The sequence below is a fragment of the Cornus florida genome, unplaced genomic scaffold (assembly GCF_030987335.1).
Source record: "Cornus florida cultivar Cherokee Brave unplaced genomic scaffold, ASM3098733v1 CherokeeBrave_3.0.0_Hap2_Chr05, whole genome shotgun sequence".
NCBI classification, from domain to species: domain Eukaryota; kingdom Viridiplantae; phylum Streptophyta; class Magnoliopsida; order Cornales; family Cornaceae; genus Cornus; species Cornus florida.
In genome coordinates this window covers 91,082,374-91,104,945 of record NW_026775575.1, presented here as the reverse complement: position 1 = coordinate 91,104,945, position 22,572 = coordinate 91,082,374, and the positions used below count along the sequence as shown (strand labels likewise).

The 22,572-nt window shown below is 38.6% G+C and overlaps 1 long non-coding RNA gene and 1 pseudogene across 1 annotated transcript; one reads left to right on the top strand and one right to left on the bottom strand.

Annotated features, from left to right (window-relative positions):
• Positions 1–958: 958 nt before the first annotated feature.
• Positions 959–5,637, bottom strand: LOC132310346 (uncharacterized). The gene is made up of 2 exons (XR_009482593.1): positions 5,403–5,637; positions 959–1,443 (listed from the first exon to the last, which is right to left on the bottom strand). It is a non-coding gene; the product is annotated as an uncharacterized LOC132310346 (long non-coding RNA).
• Positions 2,900–5,098, top strand: LOC132310345 (cytochrome P450 72A397-like; annotated as a pseudogene).
• Positions 5,638–22,572: the final 16,935 nt, after the last annotated feature.

The window sequence follows — 22,572 nt, the reverse complement described above, 5'->3', positions numbered from 1 at the left end:
TTTTATCTTATTCATCCTTTATGTGTTTCAATAATAATTTACTACATCAGATTTAATAACAAAATAATTCACGCCTTTTTATATTTTCTCAGATCAATCATTAAATAAATGTGAATTATTTTATTATTAAAATTAATATAATAAATTATTATTAGAACACACTAAAGGTGAATATGGTGAAACCACCCACCAATGAGTAGCTAAACACTAATAATAAGTAGGCATATCTATTCAGATTATTTTAATTAGTACCTTAACACTCTTTTGAAACTTTTGTTGTCTGTATACTATTATTATATTTGTTGTCTTATAGTCTCTTTTTTCTCTAGTTTTATTGGGATGCCCCACCCACACGCATGCACACACACATATATGTATGTATGTATTGAAATTTAAGCAAGAGGCATCTTACCAGCCATGTTAAAAGATTTTGGCCGAGGTACATCATCTAATCTAGAAGTAACAACAAATTTACGCAAATGTTAGATCACATAATTATCAAGTGGAAGTGTGGATCGAACAACATTTGCTCCACTCAATAATTATGTGGTGGAGAAAGATGGGTTGCTCCTTCTAGATCACCTTAGTTTAGTTGAATTCACTGAGTGACAATTTATTGAGTGACAATTGAAAAGTGACAGATTATTTATTCGTGTAAAGGGTAAAGATGATCTCCTGTGAAGCATAATTTTCACAAATAATGTAAATCCCACTCATATAAAATAATTGACAACCCTTGAACGTGTACGCGTACACATCCTATGGCACAGACGAGGACCGAAGCCCGCCAAAGCACAAGGCATGGGAGGGGATCTGGATTCATTTAGATGCTATAGCAATTTAAATAATATGTAACTCACACTACAACTGAGGTTTCACATGACGTTTAATTTTGTAATGAATTTCTGTTACTTTGGGGCAAAAAAAAAAAAAAAGTTACTTCACCACGCTTGAACACTTGCAATTAAAAGTCTAGCTACCATTCATATTAAATTATTTATATAAGATTTAATTTGTGAATTGGATATTGATTTCAGATGAAAAAAAGCAACCTAGGAAGGCATTATCACAAAGATCTCAACTCTCAATTGTTGAATTAGCTGCCATCTTGTACCAGCGGTAGGAGAGAGAGAGAGAGAGTCCAATTGCCTCTCTCAACCGAGAAATTATTGGATTGTTCTGAAACATCTGCCACTTTCTCAATGTCTATCTCAAGGCCACTGTTGGTGCATGGGGTAACAAGTTTCGCTACAGAGAGTGCAGCTTCACGCCTCATTCTTTTCAAGTACTTTTCGAATTTATCTACAGAGAGGATCAACTGCATCAACAACCATAGAAGCAAAGTTTGAAGCCCAGTTGTTGAAATTGAACTCTATATTTGACAAGATTTGCTCAATGTCTGATTTTTCAAACCCTCCTTCATAGTCTTCTGAATTTATGTACCTTCATGTAAAATGAATAAAATTAGTTAGGATCTTGTTTGGAGACACATTAATAAGATTTACCCAATAATTAAAAGGACTTAATTATAACCTGTAAGCAAAATTATCATATATATATATATGTACATAACTTCCGAAAAATAAAATATATATATATATATATATATATACAAGGAAGAAAAGAAAAAAAGATAGGGTTAAATTAAGCCAAAATATATAATAAACAAGTCATGGGTACAAGAATTGTGTGCGCTTTTTTATTTTATTTTTGGATCGCGATCTCTATAATTATGCGATTTCAGGTGCACAACATTTATTTGTCATGACTGCCTGAAAATGTGCTTAGAGATCCATGGGCCCCAAGATTCGCACCTTAGAATAATAATGATAACAAACCTGTTTATAACTTCCCCTTCAGTGCTCCACTAAAGAACTTTTGCAGATGTAATATCTTAATTTTAGGGATTGAATTACGCCAACGTAGGAGAGATTCTAGAAGTGAGATATTCTAGAAGAAATAGTGTAACCATATTTAGTTTGTCAATGAGAAAATAAACTGAATTTGAAAAATAATAAGACTTACTTTATAGCTATTTAATAGTTATGGATAAAAAATGCAAACTGAAATAATTAGTGTTTTCTCCCAATGTGAAGCCTGCTTAAGAAAACACTAGCTGAGGACCAGTCACCTAATCCCTTTGAAAATTCCACCAAAAAGGCTATAAAAATAATTCTAGGCTCCCTCCTGAATAAGCTGTGTTACCATCAACAAGATCACAGAAACTATTTCCAAAAAAATCATTTTCCATTGAAATGGAAGTTCACTTAACTCAATTGTGATCTCCTTTGTTTTGGTTGCTTTTCTATCATGCGCAGGGAGAGTTCTGAACTGGGTGTGGTTGAGGCCAAAAAAGCTAGAGAGACTGCTGAGACAGCAAGGTCTCAGGGGAAATCCATGCCGGCTTTTCTATGGAGACTCCAAAGAAATTTACACCATGGTGAAAGAAGCAAGAAGTACATCCATCAACTTGTCCGATGATATTCCGCCCCATGCTCTACCATTCTACCATCAATCAGTCAGGAAGTATGGTACGTATTGACATGATTCTGATCTTCATTACACTTGTTAATTTCAGTACTAAGCTTCATTTTTGGTAGCATTACTGCATGTTAGAGGATTTAAATATTAAAGTTACACCCTTTCTAATAGTTTAAGGGTTTAGAATATCTGGTGGTTAATATAGTATCAGAGCCAAAGGTCTCGAGTTCAAACTTCACCTTCACCATGATAATTAAAGTCGAAACACATGTCGGACCGAAGCCAACACGTGAAGGGACATTTAAGATGATTTAAATATTAAAGTTGCAGGTTACTAGCTTAAATGTTCTTCTAATAATCTCACACATAATTCCAAAATATTACAGGTAAAAGGTTTTTTTCATGGGTTGGCCCGATTCCTAGGGTTCACATAATGGACCCCAAATTAATTAAAGAGGTTTTGCTTAGGAACGATATTTTCCACAAGGTAAAGCACAATCCAATTTCCAAGTTACTAGTGACTGGCATTGCAGGCCATGAGGATGAGAAATGGGCCAAGCATAGAAAGATTCTCAACCCAGCTTTCTATCTAGAGAAGTTGAAGGTAACTATTAATTTCATTTTCTGTTCTTAACATCAACAGGACAATTTTTTTTTTTTGAACTAACCTCCAAATGATACTTTTAAAATTCTCTTAAAAAACAATAACAAGATACTAAGACACACAATGAGTGTGAAGCCTAATTTTGACATGTGGTATTATATTGAAAGTAGGTTCTCGTTTTCTTTCCCATGTTACTACTGTGTATTTTGTATTTTCAGGAATTACTACCTGCAATGTATTTGAGTTGTAGCGAGATGATGATTAAATGGGAGAAGCTGGTTTCAGAAAAGAGTTCATGTGAATTGGATGTTTGGCCCCATGTTCTAAATTTATCCTGTGATGTCTTTTCTCGAACAGCATTTGGTAGCAGCTATGAAGAAGGTGGAAGGATATTCAAACTCCAAAGAGAACAATGTGAACTTGCGCACGACGTTCTTCAGTCATTTTACATTCCAGGATGGAGGTAAATAAAAAATATCATGCGCACGGTTCGATTAATACTTTCAAACTGGAAGATTAAACTGGTATTGCTTTAAATTTAGTTATGAAAATTATAATTGAATATCATGCTGCTGTATGATGGGTATGATTTACAAATGGTACAATTAAGTGATGATTTGCAAACTACTTGTTTACTTCATTTTGGTGCAATTGACTTTAATTGCTCATCTATAGGTTTCTACCAACTAAGAGAATGAGGAAAATGAAGGAAATTTATGCGGAAGTGCAAGGTCTTGTGAGGGGTATAATCAATAAAAGGGAGAGATTAGGAGAAGTTAGTGACAGTGATTTATTGGGTGTGATGCTTAAATCCAATCAGAATGAAATTAAAGAACAAGGCAACAAGGATGCAGGAATGAGTATTGACGAGATCATCGATGAGTGCAAGCTATTCTATTTTGCTGGCCAAGAGAACACCGCAGATTTGCTAGTGTGGACAATGGTTATGTTGAGCATGCACCCAAACTGGCAAGTGCGCGCAAGAGAGGAGGTTCAGCATGTTTTCGGGAACAATGAACCAGACTATGATGGGTTAAATCGCCTTAAAATTGTAAGTGTTTTCTACAGATTCATTTATGGAGTTCAGATTGCCAAATTTAGTAGGGCATAAATTTTTTCCCCCATAAATATTGTACTACATTTACATGTTATCTTACCTATTTCTTACATTAAATACTTTATATATATGTATATAGACAAACATCATTTATACATGGCAAAACTCATATTACATATTCACACAATTGATAATTTCCAAGATTTATTGATTGCAGGTAACAATGATTTTGAATGAGGTTCTTAGATTATACACTCCTTCATCAATGGTTACCCGAGTTACTTGCAGAGAAATAAAATTAGGTGATATGACTCTACCTCCTGGAGTGCAGGTGTTGTGCCCCCTACTCCTACTTCATCACGATTGTGAAATTTGGGGTGAAGATGCAGAAGAGTTCAAACCAGAGAGATTTTCTGAGGGGGTTGCAAAGGCAACAAAGAACCAAGGCTCTTTCTTGGCATTTGGCTCGGGCCCCCGAATATGCATTGGGTATAACTTTGCAATGTTAGAGGCAAAGATGGCTATAGCTATGATTGTAAAGCACTTCTCATTGAGCTTTCTCCATCTTATGAACACGCTCCTTCCTATATTGCATCCCTAGACCCACAACATGGTGCTCACATGATTTTACATAAAATATAGAAACAAGAATTTAATATTTCTTGTTTGGAAGAGTGCTCTGCATTACACCCTTCAAATCTACAACTCTATTAGACTCGAAATGTTGTCTTTCCCTGCTTCTAGATTCAATAGTCATACTGTTAGATACCTTCAAAAATAACTCGAAATGTTCTCTTTCCCTGCTTCTGGATTCAACAGTCATACTGTTAGATACCTTCCATTTTTGGAATGTTTGATTCCTTCAGATGGTTTGTTGTTCTAGTTTGCTTGTACTATTGGGGAATGCCCCTCTTAATCCTGTACTGTGGTTTCTCTTCGAATAAATAGCTTATTTATCAAAATAAATAATATTCATCCCAATTGTCACACACACAATCACACTGTGATTCCCTATTTTAAGCACATCTGATGGCCAAATAGTGGAATGAGAGTGTATATATGCTTTCCTAAGCAATTAAGCTTGACAATGTTTGGGTAACATCAACAATTCCTTAATGTAAAATTCTTTAAGGTCAAAGAAACATTGAAATCAATGCAACAGTAAGTCTAATAACCTAAATGTTTCAGTTAATATTATAAGATGGGCATGAGAGTAGTGAATTGGGTGTGGTTGACACCAAAGAAGCTTAGAGAAGTTACCTGAGAGAGCCAAGTTAATACATGAATGGGATAATGGATATCCCTGCTTCATTCATGCCTTCGACCTCCAGATGAAGAAATTTGATGCTTACGACAACTGTGGCACAGCAAAGAAGAAGCATCAGCGAAACCTAAACGGACTGTTATGCCCTAACTGCAATTGCAATTTAAAATTGGCAGTTGAATTGGGGATGGGCCTTGGGTTTAATTCCTCCTAGGCTGGGCCAATTGTTGCTTGTTCCTTAGTCTTGTTAGTTGGGCTATTAGAATACAACTATAGTTGCTTCTTATCTTTTGAGTTGGGTCCTGTATTCACCCATTTACATACTATACATATTACCTATATATACAAATTACCTCAATTTTTGGAAAAAAATTAAATTAATTAAGTTGACTCTATATTTCTTTATTAATTAATGTGATACTATTGTACCACTATCTTAAATGGGCAAAGTGCATTAAACCTCCCTGAACTATTGGGGTATATGCAAGAAACCCTCCCGAACTATAAAAGTTGTAAAAAACCCCCCTGAACTATTAGGGTATGTGCAAGAAATCCCCCCTGAATTATAAAAGTTGCAAAAAACCCCCCTGAACTATTGAGGTATGTGCAAGAAACCCTCCTGAACTATATATTTTTTTGCAATTTACCCCATCCGCGCGAATTGATTGACTGAAAGGGACGATGAAGCCGAGGAATTTGTAGCTTGGATCAGAGTGGTAGATGTCGTCTAAGGAGTGTTTGGATAAGCCAAGGAATCTGTTGCTGGGATCGGTGGGTCTCCTGTTATAACTCCATCATAGCCATTGCACCATCCGCTAGATCCGTCGGCCATATATATCGCACTTCTCTGCACCATTGTGTTAGCCCATCGCTGTCACCACCTTGCCCGCCGTTCAGCTCACCTTGCTCGCTGGTCCATTCCACCGTCCATTCCAAGCTCGCCGGCCCATTCCGCCATCTCCATAGCAGAGCACACCGCCGTCTGTGTTTCGAGCACATAGTCGTCCACAGTTCATCGCCTAGCCCCCTTGAGCTCGCCGCCTCCTCCACAGTTCACAGCCGAGTCAACCGAGCTCTCATCACAGCCGAGTCCTCTGCGCACAAGTCGCCATCATCCGAGACCGAGCCATCCCGCCGACCTCGGATTTCTTTGGTCTCTTCTCTTTCTCTCTCTAGTTCTCTGTTTTGGGTTGTGTTGGGTGAAAAACATCTTTTGGTAGAAAAAAAAAATGTAAGAAGTGTATAAGTTAAAACAACGCAGTGTGTTATAAGGGTAAACTGGTCTTTCAAAATTTTCGGTGCCGGAAGCTGATGTCATGGGGGTAAATTGCAACAAAATCATAGTTCAGGGGGGTAAATTGTAACAAAATCATAGTTCAGGGGGGTTTCTTGCAAATGACCAATAGTTTAAGGGGGTAAATTGCAACAAAATCATAGTTCAGGGGGGTTTTTTGTAGTTTAGGGGGGTTTCTTGCAAATGACCAATAGTTCACAGGGGTTTAATGCACTTTACCCATCTTAAATCAACAAGAAAGAAGAAAGTTGTGAGAAAAACTACTTCAATTAGCATTACTTTTTGTTTTGTCTTATTAGATCATGTTGTGACATGGAAAATTTTAAATTATTTTTTGTACCATATTTAGAACTCTCTTATAATCTAACATGGGTATTTCAGAATTTTGAGTGAGTGAAAATCACAGGAAAGAAAGTGAAAGCAACAGTTAGAATTTGGGGACTAAAATTAGTAATCTCATATGTTTTGTCCTAATATTCATTGTGAAATAGTCCTGTAATGAACTATGTAAATCTTTATATAACAATTTTTATTTTTAGTTTATTGTGTTTGCCCGTCTGTGGAGGGAAAAATCTCGCCTCCAATAAGAACCAGCCACGTCATTAAAGTAAGTCAGAATCCCAATTGATCTCCAAAAGCCCATTAAAACCCAATCTTGGTCAAGCCTAAATAAAGTTGCTACTGACCTAAGGTTATTAACATTAACCTCTTCACCTGCCATAAATTCGTCTGGCCCATTCACATCTTAATCCAATTCCAGTTCAAATTAATCAAAGTCCTGTTCACTTAAGGATTCTTCATATAAGGAAGTTTTGCATGGGAAAAGTCTTGTATGGAAGGAATTACAGAAGGAAAGAACTTTGTATGTAAAGAATTGTATATGGAATGAATTGGATGACAAGTAGGTCGAATCCTACCATAATTCCACCATTTATTATTATTATTATTATTATTTTTATATAAATAGAGGCATAGACCTCCAATAAAATTCATCAAGCATTACAAGCTTCTCTCTGAATTATTCTTGTTATTAGTTGTTCTTTATTTGAGTGAGTTGTATTTATTATTTTAACTTTTTAGTTAAACGAATTATTTGCATCTACACTTTGGCGCCATCTGTGGGAATTGTATAAAAATATGCCCCCACGAGTGAATTGAAATCTTTTATGCTACTATGATCCGGGATGTCAATCGGAGGAGCCGCAGTCACAACCGATCAACAGATGGAATTAATGAAAAAGATGCGAGAAGAGTTCTTGCAGCAGTTTGAGACCCCCCGTCAAGCAAACGAGGCTAGTACGGCTCAGATTGCATTGCTTCAGCAAAAGAACGATGCTCTCCAGACAACCATAACGCAAATAGCACCACAACCACCACCAGGCAATGTAGTGGGAGCTCCCCCCAACCACAATATTCCTCCAATTAATGAAGATCATGCCAACGAGAGTCGGCAGGAGTAGAGGATGAGAACCGAGGCAGTAGCTTTAGACAACCACCCTCATAGCGCACAAGATGAACAGGCCGAATCTAGCCACAAGCTCACAATATGGACAAATGGCATTCAAGATAGTGTCTAGGAGGTCTTTGATGAAAAGAAGCTTCTGAGGATTCAGACACCTGTCGAGATGGCCAAGGAGCATAAGGTCTCTCTAGTGAAAACTCCATTCACTGATCAGATATACTACGTCGACAGACCTAAAAAATTCACCATGCCGGCCTTCACTCAGTTCGATGGCACAGGAGACCCTTCCCTTCACCCCGATCACTCCTCTCAGAAGATGGCTCTGGATAACCATAACGACGCATTCATGTGCAAAGTTTTCCCAACTAGTTTGACGGGAGCTGTACTGGAATCATTCAAGAATATGCCACATAAGTCCATACCGAACTGCGAAACTCTGTATGCCATGTTTCTAGCACAATACTGTGGTAATAAGAAGCAAAAAAAGATTATCGTTAGTCTTTTCACTATAAGATAGAAGCGAGGAGGAACGTTACAGGATTTCCTGTCCAGATACAACATGGAGGCTTCAGAGATAGCAGATTGTCACCCTGATACTGTTGTAGAAGCATTCAAGATCGGCATGATCTAAGGGACTAAGTGTGATACCCCTGGATTTCCGAATGCGGGTTGGCCAGGCCCACGCCCGAATACCCGAGGATATAAAAAACAAATGGCAATAATCGAACATAAAATACAAAATCGATAATAAGAATAATTAAATGACTGAAAGAAACTAAAAGGATAATCCATTAATAAACCTCAAAATAAATTTCATTACTAAATTCTTTTGATACAAGTAATCATCCAACTTATATAACTCGGGAATCCATACTATGTGGGCCCCTAGAAAACCAAATAACCAAATGACAGCTGAAACTATCAACATTAGAAAACTGAAACATAAAGAAACTCCTAAGTAACATAATCCGGAAGAGTGAAGTAGATAATCCCTGCTCAGTACGAACAATCCCTACTCCTGTCAAATACCTAAAAAAAATGGTGATGGGTCAGGCCCACAAATAAGTTCTATTCTAACTATAGTCCAAGCAGAGACCCGATACGCAGATACATCCTAAATAACTGACAATAACTATATAGTCCGTATATATATATATATATATATATATATATATATATATATATAGTACAGGATATATAGTTCGTTATAGGACTTCCGCGTTGCGTCTCTTAAAATTTAAAGCCATATTAGGATTCATTGTACTCTATCTACGGTTCGTTAGGATGAGTGGTTGTCAAGTATATTCTCTAATTATAGAATTGACGGTGGCCGTTCCTATACGCCAAAATAATGTAGTGAATGTGCGGTTCAAGAAAAACCTTTTTGGTCAAATTTAAATTTATAAAAACCACTACCATCACTATTACTAACGTAGCAAGAGTGAGTAGGGATCGTCCCAAGGGATTATACGTGTTGGAATTTAACTTCGACTCTAATGTATCACAAGATTGCAAAGAAGGGTTGGTTAGTTGATTACTCTAGAAAATAATTAAATTAAAATGCAATTAAAGTAAACTAAGTTGAGATAGAGATTTAAGAGATATGAAAAGAGGTCTTAGGGTGTTGGAATCATCGCTAAGCTCGTGTAATTAACCACTTGCTTTCCATTAATGGGGAATACATTGTTGTGAACAAAATGCGACTAGCAATTGCAATATTAAGCATGAACCATCAAATTCATGTATGAATTGTCTACCTAACCGACAAATAAACTAAGTGTAGAACAACCCATCAAATCTAAGTATGACCCATCAAACTAGTCACAATTGTAGCACACATCAATCTAGAGAATCATGAAATTTGCAATAATAAGCCATGAAATATCAAATCAAGTATAGATTGTCTACCTACCTATAAACATGAATTAAATTGTAGAACAACCTATCAAGGATAAGAATAATCTATCAAATTAATTAACAAACCCATTCAATAAAAACCCATGCTTAGCCATCACTAAATCCTTAATTAATCACACATAGACATGCATCCAACATACATAATCTAGTGTGGAGATTCATTCCCCAAACAATCACACATAAGACAACATGTAATCAAATAGAGAATCAATAGAAAGAATTACTCCAAATGAATCATGTAAGAAATAATCCCTAATTTAATCACACATAGACATGTAAATAAACTAGAGAATTAATAGGAAGAATTAAACCATAAAAATCATAGAAATATACAAAGATTCATTAAATTCATAAGGCTAAAACACTAATCACAACAATATATATAAATCCCCAAAAATGAAAATACAAGGGTTTAGATTACACAAGACTTAGGGCTTATCCAAGTCCTAAGTGTAGATCTAGCCAATCATAGAGGAGGTGGATTTGGTCATAAAACCCTCAAGGGCAAGCTCCAAACATGGCTCCATTTTCTTTTTCCTCTTCTTCTTTGAAGCTCTAGAGATAGAGAGTATGTGGATCTAGAGATGGGTTCTTGAGATGTGCCTCCACTTCCCTCTTTTCTTCTAACCCTAATCTCTAACTTTTCTAGAGAGAGAAAATAAAATTACAATGTAAAAATAAAATAATGAAAAGCTCTCTTACAAAATGGGTCACTTTTCTTTAAATAGAAAGTCTTTTTCTTAGTCATTAAGTCAGAAATATAGCCCCAAAAATATCTAATTCCGCAACTATGTAGTAGGTAGAAATCGGCGCGCTCGGGAATTAGATCACTACCAGCACATTTTTGATCGATCAGACTTTTCTTCGATCAATCAGAGTTTGTTCGATCGATCTAACTTTTGATCGATCTGGGTTCGATCGATCCAACTCTGATCGATCTCACTTTTCTCAGATTTATCAGACTTTTCTCAGATCTATCCAACTTAGCAATTTTTTAGTATCAGCCTCCTTTTGCTCCAAATCAGCCTCCTTTTGCTCCAAATTCTCACAAAGACTTAGTTTGACTCCAAAAAGGCCTTAAGAAACCATTTTTAGCTCGTTTTAACATTATTGACCTGAAATAGACATAAACACAAATAAGTACTAAAACGGGTAAATAAAGATAGATGAATGGACTAAAATACCCTTACTTAAGGGGTTTAAATGCGCATTTTTCAGCGCTCATCACACCCCCCAAACTTAATTATTGCTAGTCCCTAGCAATGAACTATAAAGTAAAGGAATGAAATGGACAACTAAACAACTATGATCTAGAAAGCAATAAATGGATAACGCCACTTTCGTAGGGAACACGATTGCATTTAACACATGCAACAAGCCTTTTAAACCCCTAGGTTACCCCTAGTGGACGAGTGAAGTCTCGTGAGGGTTTCCAAAAATGATACCCACAAACATTAAGCTCATTTTCACAAAAGAGGCACCAATATTGTAAACAAGCATTTAGAGAAAACTACCTCAAGTATGTAATTTTTCTACCATTTCCAAGCAATCTCTCAAAATTTCAACATCAAGCAAGCAAGTATGGTCCTCCACACATTAAGAAAATGATCATGCAAATCAAAACGACTCTAGAATCCTTTTTGAGTGGACCGGTATCAAATATGTTGCTATCTAATCCAACTAAAGAAATGATCACATCCTTACCCTCAAACTAGCATACAAATCTAGTCCCGATCATCAAAACAAAGAGTGAACCTTTTATTAAAGCTTTATTCATCTAGGTGCGCTTCTTTTCACTTGATTTTATTTTATTTTATTTTTTTTTTATCCTAAGGATCAAAGATGGAAATATAGTGCAATATGTTAATCTATTAAGCTTTTTAGCGATCCATGAGGTCAAGCGTTATGTCAATGACTCCCAAACCAAACAACTTTAGGGCATTAGGGGTTCAAACATCCCTAAGGACTTACAAGCTTAAATCAACTAGGCTACAAATCAAAACAACCTACATCTAATCATTTCCCACTTCTCACCTTTTGGGAGAAGTATTAACCTAGAGTTTGGGCCTTCCACCTTTTGGCGCGAGAAATTAAGTGCTTGATGAGGCTAGAATCCCGGCTACTCAATGAAAAGGGATTGTTATCCACTTTTGTTAAAATGAAAGCTTTCAATGCACTACTAGCTCAATTGGGATATAACCAATTCAATAATCAATAAAGCATTTACCCCACAAATGAATGCTAGTGTGCGCCTGTGCTAGTATAGAATCCTAGAGTGAATCTCAAAACAATTACAAAATTAAGATGATGTGGACCACAAATGCAAGCAAGATATCAATCTCTCGAAATATTTACTCTTAAATGGCATCTATAAGGCATACAAGGAGTGTTGGACTCTCAAGTCAAGCAATTTTTAAATTTTAAGCAATATAGTCCTCAAAAGATCAAAATCATAGCTAACATGGATCTCTAATCTCAATAATGCAATTAAAGTTTAACTTAAGTAGAATGCAACAAAGACACTTTACCCCCAAACTTAAATTGCACATTGTCCTCAATGTGTAATGAGAACAATGGAAAAGATGGAAAGAGTATACCGTGGTGGCGAAAGCATGAAGCCCAGCAATGATCCAATATGAAAAGGGTCTCCCCCAAACTTAGAATCAACAACCTATTTGAATAACCATACTAGTAAACTCACATTAAGTATCAAATGGGATAAGAATAATCAAACCATGCATTCTAAGCCAATATAGCATAAGATGAAAGAGAGATATGAGATCAAGCCCAATAGAAAATATGAAAGTAGCACGACTACACATAAGGGCATGATGGTGATTTTTTTTTTTTATTTATATTTTTCATTTAATGAAAGCAAGTATATACAAAATACAAGAAATAAAATGCAAAGACGTATAAACAAAATGAAAAAGAAAAAAAAATAAAGAAGGTAAAATGTAATGAAAGCATATGTACAAAGCAAGAAATGGAAAACAAAAAGTAAGAAAGGATGCAAGAACAAAATAATAAAAAATGAAAATAATAATAATAACAATAATTATTATTTTTTTGACATAACAAGTATGTACACACATAAAAATAAAAAGGTAAGTAAATAAAAATAAAAGAAGTAAAAATACAAAGAAATAAAGAATACAAAGAAATCATTTTTTTTTTTTTTTTTTTTTTGGGTTGGATCGATCATAGAAAACTTGGATCGATCAGGGGAATGCTAGATCGATCATAGAAAATTTTGAACGATGGGACCTAGAGCATGCATTTTGTGTTTCTGAAATTTTCAGAACTTTCGATCGATCCAGCATAAGTTCGATCGATCCAACATTAAGTTGGATGGATCAAACATTTTTTTTTTTTTTTTTTTTTGGGTATTTAAGATTCAAAATAAAGTCTAAGTAAAAATCAACCAAAAAACAGAGATTGATCAATCCTAGATCGATCTAGAAGAGGCTCAGATCGATCGAACATGCAAAAACTTGCATACAAGTTCGAACGATGCAATAGGGAGGCTTTTTTAGGGGGGTTCAAATTTTTTTCTAAGTGTTGGAACTGAAGATCGATCTAAGAGGGGGTTGAATCGATCTTGGAACTTAAGATCGATCAGATAGGAACTTCGCACGATGGGACAAAGAGTTGTTTTATGCAGGAAATCTTTGCACGATTAAACAGAGAGGTGATTTGGATGCAGGGTGGAAGTTCAATCGATCGAACCTCTTTTGAGATCAATTGAATAGACACAAAATGCCTATTTTCAACATGAAAGTGCATGCAATCCTAAACCACAGTTCCTAGCAGTGTGTATGAACCCAAAACAAATATCTAGACGTCGCAAGAAATGAAAGATAAAAAGAAATGGGAGAGGAATAGAGTTAAAAACTCTACGAATACTAGTGTTTAACGTCTCTAGCAAGACATTAGGTCAACTCACTAATCAAAAGAATCAAAAACCAAATATGAAACATCCTCATGGTTAGGCTTGCCTCTTTATTGTGTTCTTGAAACACATTCAAATGATCATCCACTTTGATAATTGGTGAGGCATTGTCTTTCAAAGACTTATTTGGATTAATAAGAAACACCCTCTCTTCATCCCTCTTTCCTTCCTCAAAAATCACCATCTCCTCACTTTCCAAGGTAGCTAAGGAGTCCATTTGAGAGTTCACTTCATTTTTGGAGCTCTCAAGGTCAAAACCACAATTTTTATACATTTCAAAAAGGCATGTCTCAAGAGGGTCTTTGGAGATAATAGAAGGAAGGTTCTCTTCAACAAGTTCCTCTTCCTCTTCTTCTACCTCAAGTGTGGTCACCGTCTCCTCACTCTCTAAAGTAGCAATGGTGGAGATAAAATCATAATCAAAACAAGGAAAATCCTCATTAATCATATTATATTCTATTGGATTAGCCACCAACTTACTTGCCACTTTTTCCTTTATACAAGATAGAGTGCTAGGCATTAGCTCACTTGTCTCATCCTCTTCTTCACTCTCATCATCCTCATCTATATACATTAAAGTTCTTGACATTTTTTCATTTGCCTCTTCCTCCTCCTCTTGACGAGAAAGAGTACTTACAATTTGCTCAACTTGAGCTTTAAGCATGGCTAAAGTTTGAGAATGAGAATTAATAAGTGGAGTTTGTGAAATATGCATATCAAGTAAAGCTAGCACTTTTTCTTCAAATCCGAGTGAGTACCTAGAAGGTGATTGAGGATATAATAAGTGATATAGGCTGGTTATAGTCTGCAGACGTGGCATCGGGGCAAACAATTGAAATATAGCCCATACAAGAGCACCACAGAATGGGCCGAGCTCGGAGGATCCACCGAAGAAGGCTAAGCCCATTGGAAAGAAGGCCCAAAACTGATAGTCTAGCAGCATTTGTAATTGCCTATAAAAGGGCAGTGAAGAGAGTAAGAGGGGAGGAGATTTATTTTTTAGTTGAAAATGTAATGAGATTCTGTCAAGAGAGAGAGAGAAAATTCTTTGCATCTTCAATTGGCGCCATCTGTGGGAAGCGTTGGAGGTTGATTCTTGTTTGATCAACGTCTTGTTGATTTAGACTGATTGGTGACGACGAAGCTTAATTTCTAAAAGTTTAATCCAGATCTACGAGATTATGGTTTGTTCTTGAGAAGTTCTTGATTCTTGATTGATTTTGAGAAATTGGCATTAGGTTTACGTAGCTGTGATTCACTCTATCGCGGCTCGATCCAGCAAGCTCAGACGCCGAAAAAGCTCTGATCTATCAAAGGGAGAACATAACTTATAAAATTTGAGTCTAGATCTGACGTGATTCGCGTCAGCGAGACTCAGATCTAACTTAGAATTTGTGATTTATGCCTTTGCTCCATTATGGAATGATGACTGGGGGTGAGAACTCTAACACGGTAGAGAATGTCCAATAGATGAAACTTGATGAGTTGATGAGCATGATCGAAGCTCTCAGGAGAGAGAATGCAGATCTAAGGACTGAAATGCAGCGTTATGAAGTTTCGGTGATTCCGCGATCGCTCCTGGCCGAAAAAGAAGTTGTACGTGTTGATGCGGCGTATCACGATGAGGAGGTAGGGAACAATCAGACAGATTTTCACTGCGAGGATGTCCAGCCAAACGATTTGCCGCCAAATCCTCGTCGTGTTGATAATCATGAAGGATCAACTCATGTGGATCCACGGCGTGAACAGATCAGGCGAAACGAAGCCATGACTTTTGATCCGCATTAAGAAATGTTCAGCCGAGAAGAAGCAATGGAGTTTGGTCGCCGTAAAGCTATACCGCCGTGGCACAAAGAGTTTATTGAGGAAAGATCATTCGATCCGACTTATCGACTTTCCCTGGCGACGCTCGACTATCGCAGCTAAGAAAGGAGATCTGTAGATCAGAGAGCAACCGCGGGGTTCCAGAGGGAAAATGAAGCCCTTCTTTCAGCTGCTCGGACGATCGATTCACCATTTACTGATGAAATTCTGAATGCTCTGAGTCCGAGGAAATTTTCTATGCCCGTTTCATTCTGTTCGACGGAACGACCGATCCGATTGATCATGTATATCACATCCAGTTGAAAATGGCTCTGAACATTGAGAATGATTCCTTGATGTACAAGTGCTTCCCTACAAGTCTAGTTGGACCAGTGCTCAATTGGTTCAAGAACCTGCCGATGGGCTCAGTGGATAGTTTCTGAAGCTTGTGTGATCGGTTCATAAGCCAATATTATGGAAATAAACGTCCAGCAAAGGATATTTCGAGCCTATTCACAATGAAGCAGCATGAGGACGAGCGTCTCCAAGCTTTCTAAACCAGGTTTAACCTTACTAAGAGCATGGTGATTGAATGTCATCCTTTTATGGCAGTTCAAACCTTTATATTGGCCATGACTCGTGGCTCTCTATTCCACACAAGCTTGGTAATGAATACGCCGAAGACTATAGATGAACTTAATGAAAGAGCTGATGGATTTGTGCACTTGGAAGAAGAAGAGGCAGCTAATGCTCGGAAGACATCCGTCATATCAACAGAAGAAAAAACCAAAGCAAAGATCAGATAAAAGTAGGTTTAGCCATGGCGTCAGACCTCGTGGAAATCTGCGAAGAGGCTCAAGGAGGAAGAGCTGGTTACTCCATTGAAAGTCACCTTAGTAAGGCTGTACCAAGAAAATAAAGATAAGTTCCGATCTCCTTTACCCATCAGACAACCCCTCGAACAGAGGGATTAGTCTAAGCATTGTGCATTCCATTCTGACTTTGGCCATCAGACTAATGAATGCAGGAACTTAAGGAGATAGATAGAGATGCTGATAGCTAGAGGGGAGTTCGCAAGTTATATTCAAGGCCCAGTGGTGGAACAGAACTGATCGATGGAGCACGTGAAGAGGAATCAGAAGTCGAACTCCCACAATACGCAACCAGTTCGAATAATCAATACAATTCACGATTGGCCTGAACCTATAGAGAAGTCAGATGAACTACTTTGAACGTGTCTTCATCAGGCACAGATGAAGAGGAGGATAGGTAGTGTAAACAATCTGCACCAACAAAGCGCATCAACACAGATAAAGTTTGACAGGACAGATCTGTTACGTATTCAGATCCCTTATGAGGACCCGTTAGTCGTCAGCTTGATAGTGGCCGAATGTATGGTACGCAAAGTTCTGATTGATCTTAGAAGTAGTGCGAACGTCATGCCGAGGGACACATTTGATCGGCTCGAGATCAAGCCAGATCGGCTTAAGCCCACTGGGAATCATTTACTAGGGTTTGATGGAAAACGAGTGGAGCCCATCGATACGGTGGAGGTAGCAGTACGTGCTGCAGAGAGGGTTCTGATGGAGACCTTTGTAGTTGTCGAGATTCATCCCTCTTATAACCTTCTGATGGGCAGAGGGTGGATCCACAGAGTTCAAGGTGTTCCTTCCACTCTGCATTAAGTAATGAGGTGCCTGGGGCTAGACGGAGCCAAGATGATTGACATTCATGTGGACCAGGTTGCAGCTAAGGAATGTTATTCAGTAACGCTGAAGTATGCTGGAAAAGGGAAAGCACCCATCCGTTCGGCCAGCCTGAGATAGCAATTACAGGAGCCTCCCCCCAAGCAAATAGGGAGGAGGAGCCAGTGGACTTGATTGAAGAACCCCTAGTTGATGTACAGATCGATCGGTTCTGACCAGAATGAATAACCAGAGTGGGGGAACGACTTGCTGAGGAGGAGAAATAGGAGTTAGTTGATTTCTTGTCTCAGAACGTCGATGTATTTGCATAGAGCCACCTAGACATGCCTGGAATCAATCTTATCGTATCCTGTCACTCCTTGAACGTTAATCCCAATGCAATACCTGTAAAGCAGAAGCAGCGAAGGTTTGTTCCAGAGCTTATCCGGATCATAGCCGAGGAGGTTGACAGGCTACTTGATGCGGGACTTATAAGAGAAGTGTATTATCCTGACTGGATGTCAAACGTTGTTGTTGTGTAGAAGAAGAATGGGAAATGGCGAATGTGCATTGACTTCACCAATTTGATCAAAGCCTGTCCGAAGGATAGCTTTCTGCTACCCAAAATTGATCAGATGGTGGATGCTACTATTGGGTATGAGTGTTTAACTTTCTTAGATGCTTATTCAGGTTATAATCAGATCCTCATGGACTCTACTGATGAAGAGAAAACTTCTTTCGTTACCGAGCGAGGGACCTATTGTTCCAAAGTTATGCCGTTCGGATTGAAGAACGTCGGAGCAACTTATCAAAGGCTTATTAGCAAAATTTTCAAGGATCAAATAGGGAAGACTATGGAAGCTTACATTGATGATATGGTAGTAAAAAGTAAGAAGAAATTTAACCAGCTGAAACATCTACAAGACGTATTTGATGTGTTGAGACAATATGGAATGAAGCTCAACCCAACTAAGTGCTCATTCGGTGTGAGTTCTGGTCAGTTCCTGGGATACGTGGTTAATCATAGAGGCATATAAGCTAGCCCTGCCCAAGTAGAAGCTCTGACTAAGAATGCCGAGCCGAAGACAATCAAAGAAGTGTAAGCAATTACTGGACGGATAGCTGCATTGAGCCGGTTCATTTCCAAATTGTCAAATCGCTGCAAACCATTTTTTGACACAATACGGAGCCATGGGAGACAAGTTTGGGGGGATAAACAGCGCCAAACATTAACTGGTTTGAAAGAATATATGCAGAACCTTCCGGTCATGTCAGCTCCAGAACCAGGAGAAAAGCTATTTTTATATCTCGGGGTATCTAGCATCTCGACAAGTGGCGTTCTGATCCATTGTAAAGAGGGGAAACAATATCCAGTGTTCTATGTTAGCAAAACGATGACTGAGGCCGAATGACATTATTTAAAGGCCGAGCGGGTGATACTCTCACTAGCACATGCGAAAAGAAAGCTCAGGCATTATTTTGAATCCCATCATATTATCATTCTAACCACTTTCCTTATCAGAATAATCCTGCACAAGCCAGACCTCTCAGGGAGGATGACGAAGTGGGCCATAGAGTTAAGTTCATTTGACATAACATATGAACCCAGAACAATAATCAAAGGGTAAGCAGTGGCAGATTTTTTATTGGAATGTGATTCAGAAGACATGGAAGAAGACCTTTGTGGTTGTTTGTGGAAACTCTTTGTCGATGGATCCTTAAATCAGATGGGGGCAGGCATTGGAGTCAAACTACAGACACCAAAAGGCACGTCCCTAAGTCAAGCGCTCCTGCTTGAATTTAGAGCTACTAACAATGAAGCGGAGTATGAGGCACTGCTGGCAGGACTTAAGTTTGCCAAGGAGCTGAAGGTCAGGAATTTGACTATCTTTAGTGACTCGCAGTTAATTGTTCGGTAGGTGAATAGCGAATATGAAACCAAGGGTGAAACGATGGAAGCATATCGTTCTACTGTTATGCGAGAGGCCAAAAACTTTGAAAAAATTGAATTCATCCAAATACCAAGAGAGCATAATGAAGATGCCGATCGGCTAGCATGTAGCGCCTCGGGTTCTGGAGAAACATTAGCAAGGGTAATTCCAGTAGGAATACTGAACCAGCCATCCATTTTTAAAGAACCTGCGGGTCCAGATCCTTGGCAAGTGAATGTTATTCAATATGAGCCAAGTTGGATTGATCCAATCATAACTTACATCCGGGATGGTACTCTGCCTGAGCAAAGAGATGAGGCTAGGAAAATCAAATTGAATGCTGTAAAGTATGCCATAGTGTATAACCAGTTATACATGAGGTCTTTTTCTGGGCCGTACTTAAAGTGCGTCACCCCTATAGAGGCTCGGCAGATACTGCGAGCTATTCATGAAGGTGTATGTGGAAATCATTCAGGGGAAAGTCTTTAGCGCACAGAGCAATGACGCAAGGGTACTTTTGGCCGAACATGTCACGAGATGCGGAAGAATTATCCAGAAGGTGTGATAAGTGCCAAAGGTTCGAACCACTGATCCACTAACCACCTAAGGACTTGCATGTAATGGCCACACCATGGCCTTTCGTATAATGGGGGATGGATGTGGTTGGTCCTCTGCCAACTGCAAGAGCTCAAAACAAGTATGTATTGCTGGCAACGGATTACTTTACCAAATGGGTAAAAGCAGAGCCATATCCGAGTGTAACGCAAACTCATGTAAGACGCTTCATTTGGAGTAATATTATTTACCGTTTTAGTGTCCCGAGGTCAATCGTTATGGATAATGAGACTAATCTCGACAGCAAGCAAGTTAGAGAATTGCTGGAAGAATATGGAATTAACCAAAAATTGGCAGCAGTAAGTCATCCCCAGGCCAATGGACAAGCAGAAATTACGAATAGAACAATTTTCGCTTGTATCAAGAAGAAGCTGGAAAATCATAAAGGGAAGTGGCTGGACGAACTCCCGAACGTCCTATGGGCTTACAGAACGATCCCTAGACGACCGACTAGGGAAAGTCCATTTGCCATGGCATACGGAACTGAGGCAGTCATACCGGTTAAATATTTGGTTCCGACTATTCGAAGCTTAGCATAGAATCAGGAACAGAATGACAAAATGCTGAGATTTAACCTTGATATGTTAGAGGAAAAAAGAGATGCTGCGGCAATAAGGCTTGCGTCTTATCAGCAAACACTGGCTAGCAGCCACAATAAAAGGGTAAAGTACAGAGATTTTGCACTTGGTGATCTAGTTCTGAAGAAGAAGGTAGGAATGGTTCAAAAGATGATGTCACCTTGGGAAGGACCATATAGAATTGCAGAGGTCATAGAGAAGGGGGCATATATGCTAGAGACCATGGCCGGAAGGCTGGTTAACAAGCCATGGAATGCTATATCTTTAAAAAGGTATTATATGTAGAAAGTTTAAAGTTCTAATTCTGGCATTACTTACCTTCAGTTGTACAGAATTCTGAAATTTATAAAAAGCTATCTTCTGTTAAAAAAAATATATATCTAGTTTATGGAAACAGCAAAGTAAGTGGCATCTGGCACTACGAGCCGAACGCCAAAAACTTGCCAAAAAATAAAAGAATGAAAGTGGCAAGTGGCATTCTAGCCGAGCGCCAACCACTCAACAAAGTAAGTGGCATCTGGCACTATGAGCCGAATGCCAAAAACTTGCCAAAAAATAAAAAAGTGAAAGTGGCAAGTGGCATTCTAGCCGAGCGCCAACCACTCAGCAAAGTAAGTGGCATCTGGCACTATGAGCCAAACACCAAAAACTTACCAAAAAATAAAAGAGTGAAAGTGGCAAGTGGCATTCCAGCCGAGCGCCAACCACTCAGCAAAGTAAGTGGCATCTGGCACTATGAGCCGAACGCCAAAAACTTGCCAAAAAATAAAAGAGTGAAAGTGGCAAGTGGCATTCTAGCCGAGCGCCAATCACTCAGTAAAATAAGTGGCACCTGGCACTATGAGCCGAACGCCAAAAACTTGCCAAAAAATAAAAGAGTGAAAGTGGCAAGTGGCATTCTAGCCGAGCGCCAATCACTTAGCAAAATAAGTGGCACCTGGCACTATGAGCCGAACGCCAAAAACTTGCCAAAAAAATCAAAGAGTGAAAGTGGCAAGTGGCATTCTAGCCGAGCGCCAACCACCCAACAAAGTAAGTGGCAGCTGGCGCTATGAGCCGAACGCCAAAAACTTGCACAAAAAATTTGTTATGTGGTAAAGTGACACACTAGCTGAAAGCTAGCCACTGACATACAGAGAAGAACCAGATCAGATAGCATTAATCATTAAGTCAAGGGATTTATGGTAAGAGTTCAATCAAAAGTCGGCCATCTCATTAATAATGAAGTTTCAGATTTACAAAAAAAAAAAAAAAAATGAGGAATACAGATGGCAAAAATACAAAAGAAAGGAGGTTAGTACATCAGAAAGGTTCTAGCTAGAAGCATTTGCCTCGTCAGCTTCTTGATGATGTTGAACGACCTTCTCATCATTGTTAGCGTTACCATCCTCACGAGGAGGAGAATCGAGCTGAATGACTGAATCATTCTGCTGAGTTTTATCCTCAATAACATTGGAAGAATCATTCTACCGAGGGTCATCCTCAGCAGCAGTGACGGATGGAGTCACGGTGGATAGAGGAAGAACGTCCAAAGGCAGAGCAGTAGAAGGAGTAGAAGTGATCCTGGAAGAGGCGATCTCTTAGCATTAATCAAATATGCCCTCAGCAGGGGTGGAGTCTGGGTCGGCATAAACACTCGGAGGATCAATTTCTAGCTCTCTGTCAACTTTATCAGGGGTAGAACTGGTCTGACCCTCATCTAAAACACGATCGGCATAACCCTCTCGGAACCCCTGAGCATATCTGAGGGCCCTAACCCTGGAAAACCAAGCGCGCAGAGCTAGCATACCACCATTTATCTTACTGATGGTGTCGAGTAAAGCATTGCGCTCGTCTAGAGCCCTTTTCTCAAAGGCCATCTGAGCGGATTGCTCATCACTCAGAAGGCATAAACGTTCTTCTTTTTCAGCCTTAATGGATTCCCGCTCG